At 40.1% G+C, this 12029-nt stretch overlaps 1 protein-coding gene across 1 annotated transcript in view; it reads right to left on the minus strand.

Moving 5' to 3' along the window:
• Window positions 1-12029, minus strand: part of adgrb2 (adhesion G protein-coupled receptor B2) — a 234269-nt gene that overhangs the window by 155380 nt on the left and 66860 nt on the right. The window contains exon 3 of the mRNA XM_077591112.1: window positions 7179-7285. The gene's annotated coding sequence lies outside the window, so the exon portion shown is untranslated. The remainder of the gene's footprint in view (window positions 1-7178; window positions 7286-12029) is intronic.

A 12029-nucleotide genomic window follows, 5' to 3' on the forward strand; every position in this document is an offset into this window, starting at 1 on the left:
TAGGTCATGTCAGTTGTCACAATCTCTTTTCTCATCTTTTTCAAATTCCAAATGGCAGTTTAACTTCTCTCGCTGTGCCAAAATAAAGGGCTCCGTCATAAACCTTGCAATATCAAAGTGTCATTTCACAATGGCACTTCAAGGCATAACTCCACTTTACCACAGGCATGTCTTCTTTTTCTAGGCAAATAAATCATTAAGACTTAGTGACATCGCAGTCTTCATCTTTCGTTGCCAATTAAGATGTCAGACAGTATTATTACCCACTTGTAAAAGACAGTGAAAAGGCGCTTTTACTGCATTAACTTGCTTCTCTTTGGACTTTTCATAGAACTTTGTTCCTTTCCTTCTTTTGGTGGTTTGGAACTTTGGCATTTGCTGAACGGTGACTTCAAATGGAAGGAGAAAATGGATGTATATTGGAATTAAAATTTGAAAAATGCATGCTCTTCTGATGAGCAGTGTGATATGGAACGGTATATATTGTTATATATTGTGAATAAGAATGTGGAAGTAGCAATTTTAGAGTAGAGGTTACCAAACGGAATGTTGGTGTTTCCTCACAAAGTCCCATTGGATCTGACTATAAGCGGGGAGAGAAAAATTGTGGCTCTTCAATTTGATATCCTCGCCAAAATCGAAAGACTTCCTCATTGATATAACACTGAACACCCTTGATCTCGGATCTGTGCGCCTCCATGCGAACGAGTCGGCCTCGTACGTTGTCGTCTGTGCCACTATAAACTTCCAGAAATTCCAAATTCTGTGTCATCAGTTTTTTCCTCCATATAAAGTTGTTCTGACGACTCTTTAAGTTGCTCATAGGGGGAGAAAATGTAGAAATTTGCGGGCTGCACTGGCAAAGTGAGGATGTCTCTGGGGTTGGGAATTACTGCAGCTCACTGACTTAACACGGCTGGGGATGGAAAGTAGCATGAGGAAAAAAAACAAAAGGGAGAGGAGGAGGGAAGCTGAGTGCTTGTAGCCAACGGAGGTTGATGTGCTCATTTCCCTCCTCGTGCATGATCCAGGTGACAGGTAGTGGTGCAGAAAATGGCAGCTCTCGCAGGGCTCCTCCCAGGAGGGGTTTCACCGTCATTCGCTTGTGTGCGCAGGTGCGTGTGTGTGACATGTTTCCTGTTTCTTTGTGCTCACCTCGCCATTGGACGCGGGATTGCCCAGATAACAATTTAAGAAATTAGCACATTCAGTGTCAATGACTGCAAACATAGCGATTTAATCCACAATACATTTCGGATTCATGTATGTATGTGGTATACGTACACTCTAGTGCAGGGGTGTCAAACTCATTTTTTGTCGCGGGCCACGTGGTAGTTTCGATTACATCCGGAGGGCCGTTATGTCTTCCAACTAGGCTGCCAGAATTAATCGATTAATAAATTGACAGCTTTCTCGATCGTGCTAATCGATAGATCATTTTTGGACATTCAAATTAGTACAAATTGTTTGCAATTATTGATTTAAAATGAGGAAACACAGGAAATAATCTACAATCTTCATTTGAATTTCATCATAAAACAGAAAGTTGGCACTCATCATTTACTTTCTCGGGCCACACAAAATGATGCGGTGGGCCAGATTTGGCCCGCGGGCCGCCACTTTGACACATGTGCTGTAGTGTGTTGGTATGGTTTGGAAGCTAACCAGCACAGCAGTAGAATGTCTGTACATGGTAAAGAAACAAGCCTAAATAATGTTGTTGTTGTTTTAATTTGTTTTCGATTGCATTGACCATTGGAGAATTTTCTGCTCGGCTAGATAAAGAGGACTCATGCACAGAAGGGTATGTGACATGAACACATAATGCGATACTGTCCATCTCGCCAGCTGAGGGTTTGTTTTTGCTCGGACGTATAATCAATGTTGCTTTTAGAAGTATGCTTATGAACCCATTTGTTGCTGGTTAATTAGCCGGGAAGGGTCTTGATCCCAGAATTTGAGACGTTCGGCATCTTTTGAAGTCTCTGATTTGATTTATTAGTTGCTCCAAGGTCATCTTGGCCCAAAAAATGGTTTCATACGGTATAATTTGCTAACCAAAGTGATGTTTTTGGAGGAAACCATGGACAATAACGTTCTGTTCTGTGTGCTCCTAAAAATGTGGTTTGTATTAAGAATCCCAGTGATTTATAATCGAAAACTAACGGAATGTAAGAATGAACAATTTTCTTGTAGAATGCGACAAAGTATGCGGTTTCACACCCAATTTTTGATGCGTCATCCTTTCACCCTCGCTGCCTTCTTTCCAATTCCTCTAAAATTCAGCAGTTAACCAACACGCGGCTCATAAAGCATCTCACCTGCAGAAGTCTATTTCCAGTCAATTACTCCCACTAAATCATGTTCGCCAATAAAGAAAGAGGCCATCCCTCCAACAGCGGGATGTTGCATGCAGCTGCTGCAGCTGACTAACCATGCCAGCCATAAATCTAGATTTCCCCGTGCTAAGCCGAGCATGCCAGGCATTATCGCGGTATAAAAACGGAGGACGGAACAAAAGTTCCTGTCCTTGACTTCTGCCTTGATAAGATTTGAGAGATGACACACTGCATATCGCCACGAGTGACACACAAAGGCGCAAAAGTGCGAGATACTTGACAAAGTGCGACGGAGAGAAAGCCAGAGCAAAAGACAGAAAGATGAGTGTTCTCTAATGTAATTGCCTTCGCTACTTTATCATAAATGAAGCGCTCATGTGCAACGTTAGCTTATCTCCCCCAACAACCATTCCATCCCAAGTCTTACTCTCTCAAACTGGGCGAATGATAGACAGTCTTGGGCCAATATCGATAAAAGTCAGCACATATCAACCAGTCAAAAGGAAGGAGGAGGAGTGCCATGTCCCAAAAAAAATGGAATTAAGAAAGAAAATTGTGCTAAAGATGTGTGCATGTGATTAAGCGATTAAAAGATTGCAGCTCTCTTTGAAAGCACATGATTAATATGGAACACCTATTTAATATTGATGTGTGTGACACGATGGCAAAGGAATAAGCAATTAGAAATAAATTAAACCAGAGTTCAGACTGTAAATGGTTTGATTACACTTCACATAAGACTGGAGCCGTTACATGAAATTCACAGTTCATATATTTGCTAATTCCGGAAGTCTATGAGGTGGACGATGCCGTAACTTTCAAGAGACTTGACTTGAGGGCACATTGTCCTATCTGCCTGACGCTTGCATTAATGAGGCTATTACAGACCAGCCAAAGCCTGAGACGAGCATTTTGCTCTTGGATTACGTTCGCCTTTGTTCTCAACAGGAAATCATATTTCAAAAAGGGCAGCGCGTTCGTTTTTATGTTTTATCCGGAAATCATTACGTATGTTTGTGGTTAGTGTCCAAATGGTGACTCATACATCACAGTTTTCTCCTGAAATTACAGGCTTAGTCTTGATGAATACATCGAATGTTGGTTTAGTATTTCCAAAAGTACTGATGTCATAAATAAAAAAACTACATCTTAACCCTAACCCATTCATTTTCCCTTTGTAAAGTTGGTGTTTGGTGAAGCCATGCATTCACTTCTAATTCTGTTGAGCTAATCTGATTAATTAATGTATTTATTTCGCTAGGGACTGGATGCTGTAAATGACAATTTCCGATGAAACCACTTTCTGGGATTTGCCTTTGTCAAAATATCCAAAAACTTTCCCCAGTGAGGACAGGTTGAATGATGCAAGTTTTTGCCGCCCGCCTTTCTGTCTTTCGACGAGTTCCAGGCAACGGAGGGCTGGGACAGCCAGATGTTTGCTGACCTGGAAGCTTACACTTAGCAGCAGCTGTCATCCTATCGTACGGGACCAACGACAGAAGCAGTTTTAGTTTGAAATCTCTCGTTTGGTTGCTTTCCTCTCAGCAAACAAACACATTAACATGCACAGATGCATGCTGACCACAAATGGCTTCTGAAGTCCTCCCAAATAATGGCCGCCGCTCTGCCAAACGACCTATTCTTATCACCACGAATTCCACCGGTGAGAGAATTGAAGTTGTTTGAAAATGATCAACGGCACTTTGTGTAGCTCTCAATATTTTATCTCCTTAATTGTTGTTTACCAGGCAAACCTTGTTCTCAAACAGAAAATGTTAGCATGACGGCCAAAGGGAGAGAACTAGCGAGCCTCGTGTAGACGTATTAACAAAAAAGAAGAGAGAACCTGGCAGGAGGTGGAACCCATTTGAAGCACTTAGTCAGCCAAGTTTCTCCGGTAACAAAATTGGAAGAGAGAGAGTCGAAATGACTAGCAGGCAATATGTCAGCCCAACCCTTCATTAACATCAACAAAAATGGAATAGGAAAGTCGATTCAAAACAACAAATCGGGAGCCCACACTATCTATCGCGCAGTTTTTGTTAAAAATGTATTTTAAACAAATATATACAGTTGCTATTCATCTCTAATGTACATGTTTATGTTTAGAATCTGTTAGAAAATTAACAAATCCAGATTCCTATCATACATATGGTCAGGTTTGCGGGGTGCTGGAGCCTTTCCCAGCTAAAATGAGGCAAAAGGCAAACAACCGTATTTTCACGAATGTAAGGCGCACCCTCAATGAATGACACATTTTAATTTTTTGCCATATATAAAGCACACTGGATTATAAGGCGCCCTGTCTATTTTGGAGAAAATGTAAGACTTTTAAGTGCACCTTAGAGTCGTGAAAATACAGTACACCCTCGACCGATCGCCAGTCAGTCGTAGGGCACACAGAGACCGACAGCCATTCGCACAATCAGACCACCATCAAGCGGGAATCGATCTCAAACTATCCGTGCCGAAAACAGGTGAAAGAACCATCAGATGACAAAATAAATAGTAAATAAATCATCCAAGAATGATAGTTGAGTCTTGAATAACCTCTAAAAGGATGGATCATTTTTGCACCTGGTGCGATATGGCGGAAAGATTTAATTCCCAGGCACCAGCCCAAACTGGGTTTTGAGTAACACGCGAGCGATGTCGGGCCCAGATGTCTTTGCTTCTCAGCTGCTGTTTGGCTTTAGCTGACTGGCGTAAGCTCAACATCACTGACATATTTGAACATCTGAACAGGGAGCCCACAGATGGCATCCCATCCTTGCTTGTACAGTCGTCATGCAAAGAACCTATTCAAAGCGTCAAGACCAAACGGATTCCCAACACCTGGACGTCAATTACCAATGGCAGTCCACTCACTTTTTCATTCTGGATTGGTGAAGAACATATTGATTACCTTGCACGAGTTCATCTTTGAGAGTGGACATAGTACATTAAGTCAGCACAACTTCTTAAATTAGCATTTGCTATCACTAGGATTGGTCGAAAATGTCAATTTCTCCCTTCTATTTGGCCTCTAAAGATTTTCTCAATGCATATTCCAGTTAAATACCCTGTCCTCACAAAGCCACAGCAGGACGAATTTGTCGGGAATCGACAAAGATCAAATGATTTTAGGTGTAACGACAACCAAGGGGTTGACCGAGAGCATTTTCCAGCTCGACCTCAACCTCAGTCACATCCTCTGAGTTTCCCCCCTGATCCCACAACGGTTTCTCCGTCTTCACCTGGTAAATGCAGACAATTGGGCCAAATGTCAGCAGAGAATTAATGTCAACACAACACATTTGTATGCCTAAAACAAGCCGACAGATGTTCTATCATTTTGTCCTTTTCTCCTCTGAATTCCTGGCAACAAATCAGCGTGCTGTTTCATTCCATTTCATTTACAATTTGTCGGCAATTAGCAGAAATGTCCCGCTACCTGATGATTAAAACAAAACACATTGATAAGGTCGCCTCTGTTTATTAACGCTTTTAAACGCTAATCTGGCCCGCTGACGAGTGCCTTGCATTTCAAATAAATGTCGGAGCAACAATCACATTGGAATCACCAGTGGAAATGAGAATAAAATAAAGAATGAGGAACAAACATTCTCTTATGCCCATTAATGCACGATTATTTTACATATCTAAGGAAAGCACACCATGTAGAGTACGCAGAATGTCCAAAAATTAAAAAAAATTCTAGGTTTGGAGTGACAAATATATTTCGAAAACCCAAACTTTTGCCCTTGTGATTGTTTCACTTATGATAACACACTTGAACAACATGCTCTTCACTACACAACCTTCTTACCCACCCAACGTGAATATTCAGACAAATAGCCTTGCTGCAAATGGCTCCCAAGGTGGCAGCAGAATAAAAAGATGTTTGCATAATTTTCACACTTGGTTAAAGGATTACTTAAAACATTTTCCTAGGTTAAAAGCACATCGGCACAAAAAAATGGGACACGGTCCTCAAGATAAAGTACATGGCTGTGCTCGGATCCGTTTCCAAAATGAAGAAGAGGTGGAAATCTCAGCATGCTTGCAAATGCCACATGTTGGCAAGCGGGATCATCAAAACAGCCGGCAGCAGAATACCTGCACTTCAACCACTCTGTCTTTTCTTTGTTATTGCTTTGGACGCATCGCAAGCTCTTGTTGGTAGTTTCTTATATGCGGCTCTACAACCAAGGTTATTTTAGAGATGACAATTGTTGTAAAAATCAAAGCAGAACATTTGAGCTTTGGCTGAGGCACAAAGTAAACGAAATATTTGATAACGCAAACCGTGGTTATTTCAGATTAAGATCTGAAGGGCTATATGTACACAGATATTTCTAAAATGATTCATTACCATTAGTTAAGTGATAAAAAAAATAGGGAAAGCATCAAAATTATATATAAAGTCTGCGCAATTTACTTTATGTACCGTTTATTCTGATCAGCTTCAACGTGCCAAGTAGATTCGTATTTCGCCCTCAATAATATCCCAAAACATTTGCAATGGTTTTGCATTGTGCAAGTTTACAGAATTTTGGACTTTAAAGACCTCAATTCTAGGCATTGCCATGATTGTGAAGACTAAGATTTTAACTCTGGGATCAAAATTATCCCCAGGCTATATCATTCGTTAATGCAAATGTGAGTTCTAGTTTAGAACCTTATCAAGTATAAAAGCAAAACACGGATTCAGAAGGATTTGCCAAAAAATAAAAATAAAAACTGCCTGCCCATGAGTGCAAGAACATAAACCATTTATCTCTGCGAGAATAAAAACTCTTCTCAGCTTTCCAAGAAATGAATTTATGAACAAATGTAGTTTAAAAGTTAAGTGTTTACCTTGATCAGACACTAGAAAAACGACGCAGCTGGGTCTTCGGGAGGTGCATTACTGCTCAGGCTCATTTTCTATGTCATCTTTTAAGCGGGTGACTTTGCTGCAGCATCTGAAATAGTAAAAAAAAAGAAATGAAAGGCTGGGTATCAGCTGCTGGGATGCCTCTTTGACTCCACAAGCGCAGTAAGTGAAAAGAGAAAAATTGTCCAGGCTCTCATATTTGGTAGCTTTTGTCTTATTTCCTATGGCTGATATAAAAAAAAAACGAAATGGTACCAAGTTTGTACAAGTCGCACTCTGAGGATAACAAGAACGCCAAAACTTCCTAAAGAATAGAATAGTACTAAAAGAATACAACATTGTTAAGTATCCTTTGTTAAGCAACATTTTGGAATCTTTGGGACAACAACTTTACAGTTAGCTTCACTTTGCAACAACCAAGATCAGTAACTGAACAAGTAAAAGCTGTTGCACCATCTCTAATTTCACAAGGAGTATTGAGTGATGAATTAAGGTAGAAAGAACTCTCTGGCAAGTTATTTTCGACAAAAACAAAAAAAATCTTTACTAAAGGACAGCATTTGCAAATTGACAGTCAAAATTGGTCGTCAATCTCTATATTTTCAACAGTTGCCTAAAAGTTTGCTAACATTTCATATGGACTACCCACGCATTAAATACTTTTAAATAATAATTTGCTTAGCTCAAGGGGTGTTTAGGGAATTACCGTAGTGACCTTAGAAGAAAAATGGAAATTATTGATACTACATCTTATGGCCATATCAATATTGTCATGTCTAATTGGTGTTATATGATGGACTGTCACTTTCAAGGTTTGCAAGTCCCACAAGCTGCTAATAAAGGGCCGGTAATGATTTTTGATTGCATACCGAGAGTATTCGGTCAATTCTGCTCCAATAAATATTGCATCAGTTTCACTTTCATTGCTCCCATATCTTCTGTATTCTGGTGCAAGATTGTTGTTACATTCATATGGATTCATTGTGCAAAAATATAATAGACATGGCCGCCAAGCCACTTGAATCTCTATTGTATGGAAATTGCAAATGTGGTGAGGGTCAGTGATTGTGTTTAGGTTATGTTACAAGCATACAAGCCAAGCTTGTTGACAAAATGCAGTGCACTCGTACAATTGTTCACAGCTTTTCCAACAGTGTTGCTCCTACACACACACAAAACAAACATGTCAGCTACATTTTTCTCTCTCTCACTCAAGAGAGGAACACACACACTGTCCCACAACTCTCTATATATGCACTTAAATGGAAACAAACACACAGATGGAGTTGTTGTTCGCGTATGGATGTGTAATGGCTTTGTGTCAGAATCTAACAGATGATGCCTAACATGGCCATTCATCCCCATCTCCAAACATCCTATCCCTATCCAAACAGTACCAAGCACAGGCTGGATAAGAACACAGAAAGAGATAAACACAACAATCTAAAACACACACACAAGAGCCTATGAGAGTGTTAATTAAAGAATTAACAAGACGGGTCCTGGAGCCACCTAAACATATCCAAATATTAGATGTATATACTTTGATTACACCGTTTTTTCCCATTCTTATTTGGTAGCATTGTTATAAACTGCAATGCTGTGTTCATTTTAGCTTAGGCTCTGGATGAAACTATTTCCATTTTCAGCTCCTCTATCTTGAGGGCAAGGGGAGAAGCAGACGGAACTGGAGTACAGATCAATCAACTGTCAGAGTGCTGTACACCTGATGTGAAGTGGGCCCTCGGAGATCAAGTCCGTCAGATACGGAAAGAGGATCTCTGATTGGAGCCGAGGCTTAATGGTAGTGAGAGTGGAAGAGCCTCACGGCTGCCTTGGGCACCACACTTGGGTGCTCTGCTTCTCCTCGATGCTTTTTTGGAATGAACAGAGTCAATTGTATCAGACCCAAAACCCAAATGTACTCATCAGGTGCACTGTCACAAGACAGTGGAGACATATGTCGTTTCGCAGTGTCACAATATTAGACAAAGAGCTGTAGTTCTGCGATTGGTTGACAAAAAAATCCAAGGTATACCACGTCTACTGCTCATAGTCAGCTATAGGCTTCAGCACCCCCATAGAGATGAACGAACAAAGTTTTGCGTTGGATCCTTTAGGGCATGTGTCAAAGTGGCGGCCCGGGGGCCAAATCTGGCCCGCCTCATCATTTTGTGTGGCCCGGGAAAGTAAATCATGAGTGCTGACTTTGTGTTTTAGGATCAAATTAAAATGAAGAGTATAGATGTATATTAAATTTCCTGATTTCCCCCCCTTTTAAATCAATAATTGTAATTTTTTAATCATTTTTTTCTGTTTTTAGTTCAAAAATCAGTTTGTAAAATCTAAAAATATATTTAAAAAAGCTAAAATAAACATTGTTTTAGATCTATAAAAAACTGAATATTCAGAGCTTTTAATCCAGTTCTTTTAATCCATTCATTAAAAAAAATTCTAACCATTATATCTAAACGTGAAATCAAGTTGACGTTAAAGCGGCCCGCGAACCAACCCGAGTCTGACACCCTTGCTTAGGGGCTTTGGAGTAGCAAAATCGCCGCTTGGCTTGTCTCAAACTCATAGCTCGTATGGTGTTAGTCTTTACTGGTGTTGATGGCAGGTTAGGTTAAACACTGTACACGCATTTCTTACTAAGCAGAACAACAACACGTGCAGAATACAACCCAATAAAATTTGAAATACACAGTCTAATATGTACTGTATACGGAATTAGAAAAACAACTAAATGGATTACACTCAGTATTAAAACCTCGCCTTGTGCCTGTGTGGCAGTCGTTGATTAAATGCCCTTGTTAGCATGTACATAGGCTCATATGTTTCTGCAGTGCCATTGATAAGGGCATTGTGTTCGTACTTGCTAAGGGGAGTTGGCTAATTAAAAGCCAGTGACAACCAGATTTAAAGAACAAAGCCGTTGGTCTCTCTGTTGTATATTTGCAGACTCAGAAATTGTTGTTTGGCGTTTCATCTTTGTCTTTCTACACTCAGTCATAAAAATTCAAGGGGAACCTGAAGGTTTATAAGCGTATAAATCAAGAGCTTTTGTTTGGTTGTAATTAACTTTTCAGAAGTTGATGTACTTATACAAAAGTATAAGTGTAACAATGGCACGAGTATAAGATTTTTACCTATATTATTGAACATCGAATGCAACTGAGACAAGGTCAAGGCTAGTTTAGAAAGAAAACAAAGCAAAAACAAAGTAGAGTTGGTGACCCATGCTGGGCAGGCATGGCATTGATTTCATTTTAGCGAGCGCCCAATCGTCAAACTTGACGGCTCGTGTTTTGATGTGCAAGTCAAAGTGTGAAACTTAACACAAAAGATAGACGCAAGCGTCACGTAATCTAAACAAACCCATTACAAAAATAACCAGCTGTGCCAACCCCAGAGCCTCCCTTGGCGTCGTGGGGGGGACACAATGAAAGGTGTGCCCAATCAGCTTATGGCATAATCATTCTGGAGCTTCATGGAAATGGATTGCAGATCTATAGTAGGAGAGTTTGGGATTAGTGGAGGTGTTGCGGTTGAGGATGCAGTTTGCCTGACACAAATAAGTGATACTGCATGCGCGTTATGTCCCTGCACAAAAGCAATCGATAAAGCATTACAGCCATCTCAGAAGGGGAGAACATGTTGCAGCAATAGAACTGGTTATGGTCAAAATCGATTTGGAACGCCTCCTCTTCCACAAATACAAAAACATATCAGCTTTAATAGAATAACACGGACATCAGGACAAAAGGAGGAATTACATAAACAAAGCCGCACAGTACCGGGAAGGAAAATTTCGTTTCAGAAGCACCAATGGTTAATAGTAGTATATGTATGGAAACTACGCTTATATACAAACTTCAATCTCAGTACCATCCCTAATTCGACCGTCAAATGTTTGGCCAAATCCTTGATAATAACTGCAGAAAGAAAAACAGAAAAGCAACATTTTGTTGCATTCTAAAACAATGATGCTGCCTGAATATTTTTTCCAAATTCAAATAGATCTATTTATAGTTGCAGGATTTAGCTGTGGAAAAACAACAACAAAATCAATCTATATATGTGTTTGGCAACTGGTTGGGTCTTGAGCAACCATCACCAGACATTTCTGTCACACCAGGCGTGGAAGACCGAAATTTATAAGGGATTTTGACAAATGTGCAAGTGTATATCTGTTGTGGGTCTATGGGCACATTTGGACACGCGTAGAAACACAAACAAACAAACAGCATGAGGCCTTAATTACATGATTTGAGACAGAATTCGCCACGATGGGAAAAGTCATTGTTGTGTACGGAGGGGAGGGCCTTACATCGGGTCTGAAGTTGCAGTTTTAAGACATAGTGTTAAGAATGTGCAGTGAATAAGGAGAAATGTGTGGCAATGAGTGTGGCCATGACCACACTAAGAATCGAACGTCACCTTCCTGACAGCTTTCTCATTAAAACACAGCTTTTCATAACTAGAACGAACATCCGTTGCTATCTTGCATGAAAGGGCATTACGTAAGTGTATAGCAAAGCAACGATACTCCTATATGCTCTTACGTAAATAGCTTCATCTGGGAAAAAAAATGAGTTAATTTGGTAAAGTACGCCTTTGCGGCTGAAATATTTAGCAGTTTATATATATTCATAACCTCATGAACTGTCTACTTAGCTTAGCGAAATGCATTTCCCCCCTTGGAAAGAGGTGTTTGCATAAGGCATAAAGTTATGATTGGCCCAATTAAAATGAGTAAAGATATTTCAGCAAGGATAATGGCAAAATGCATGGAAAAAATATCTGTTTATGAACCAGTGCGGTCAGCTTTT

This window comes from Stigmatopora argus, chromosome 21 (assembly GCF_051989625.1).
Source record: "Stigmatopora argus isolate UIUO_Sarg chromosome 21, RoL_Sarg_1.0, whole genome shotgun sequence".
Taxonomy (NCBI): Eukaryota; Metazoa; Chordata; class Actinopteri; order Syngnathiformes; family Syngnathidae; genus Stigmatopora; species Stigmatopora argus.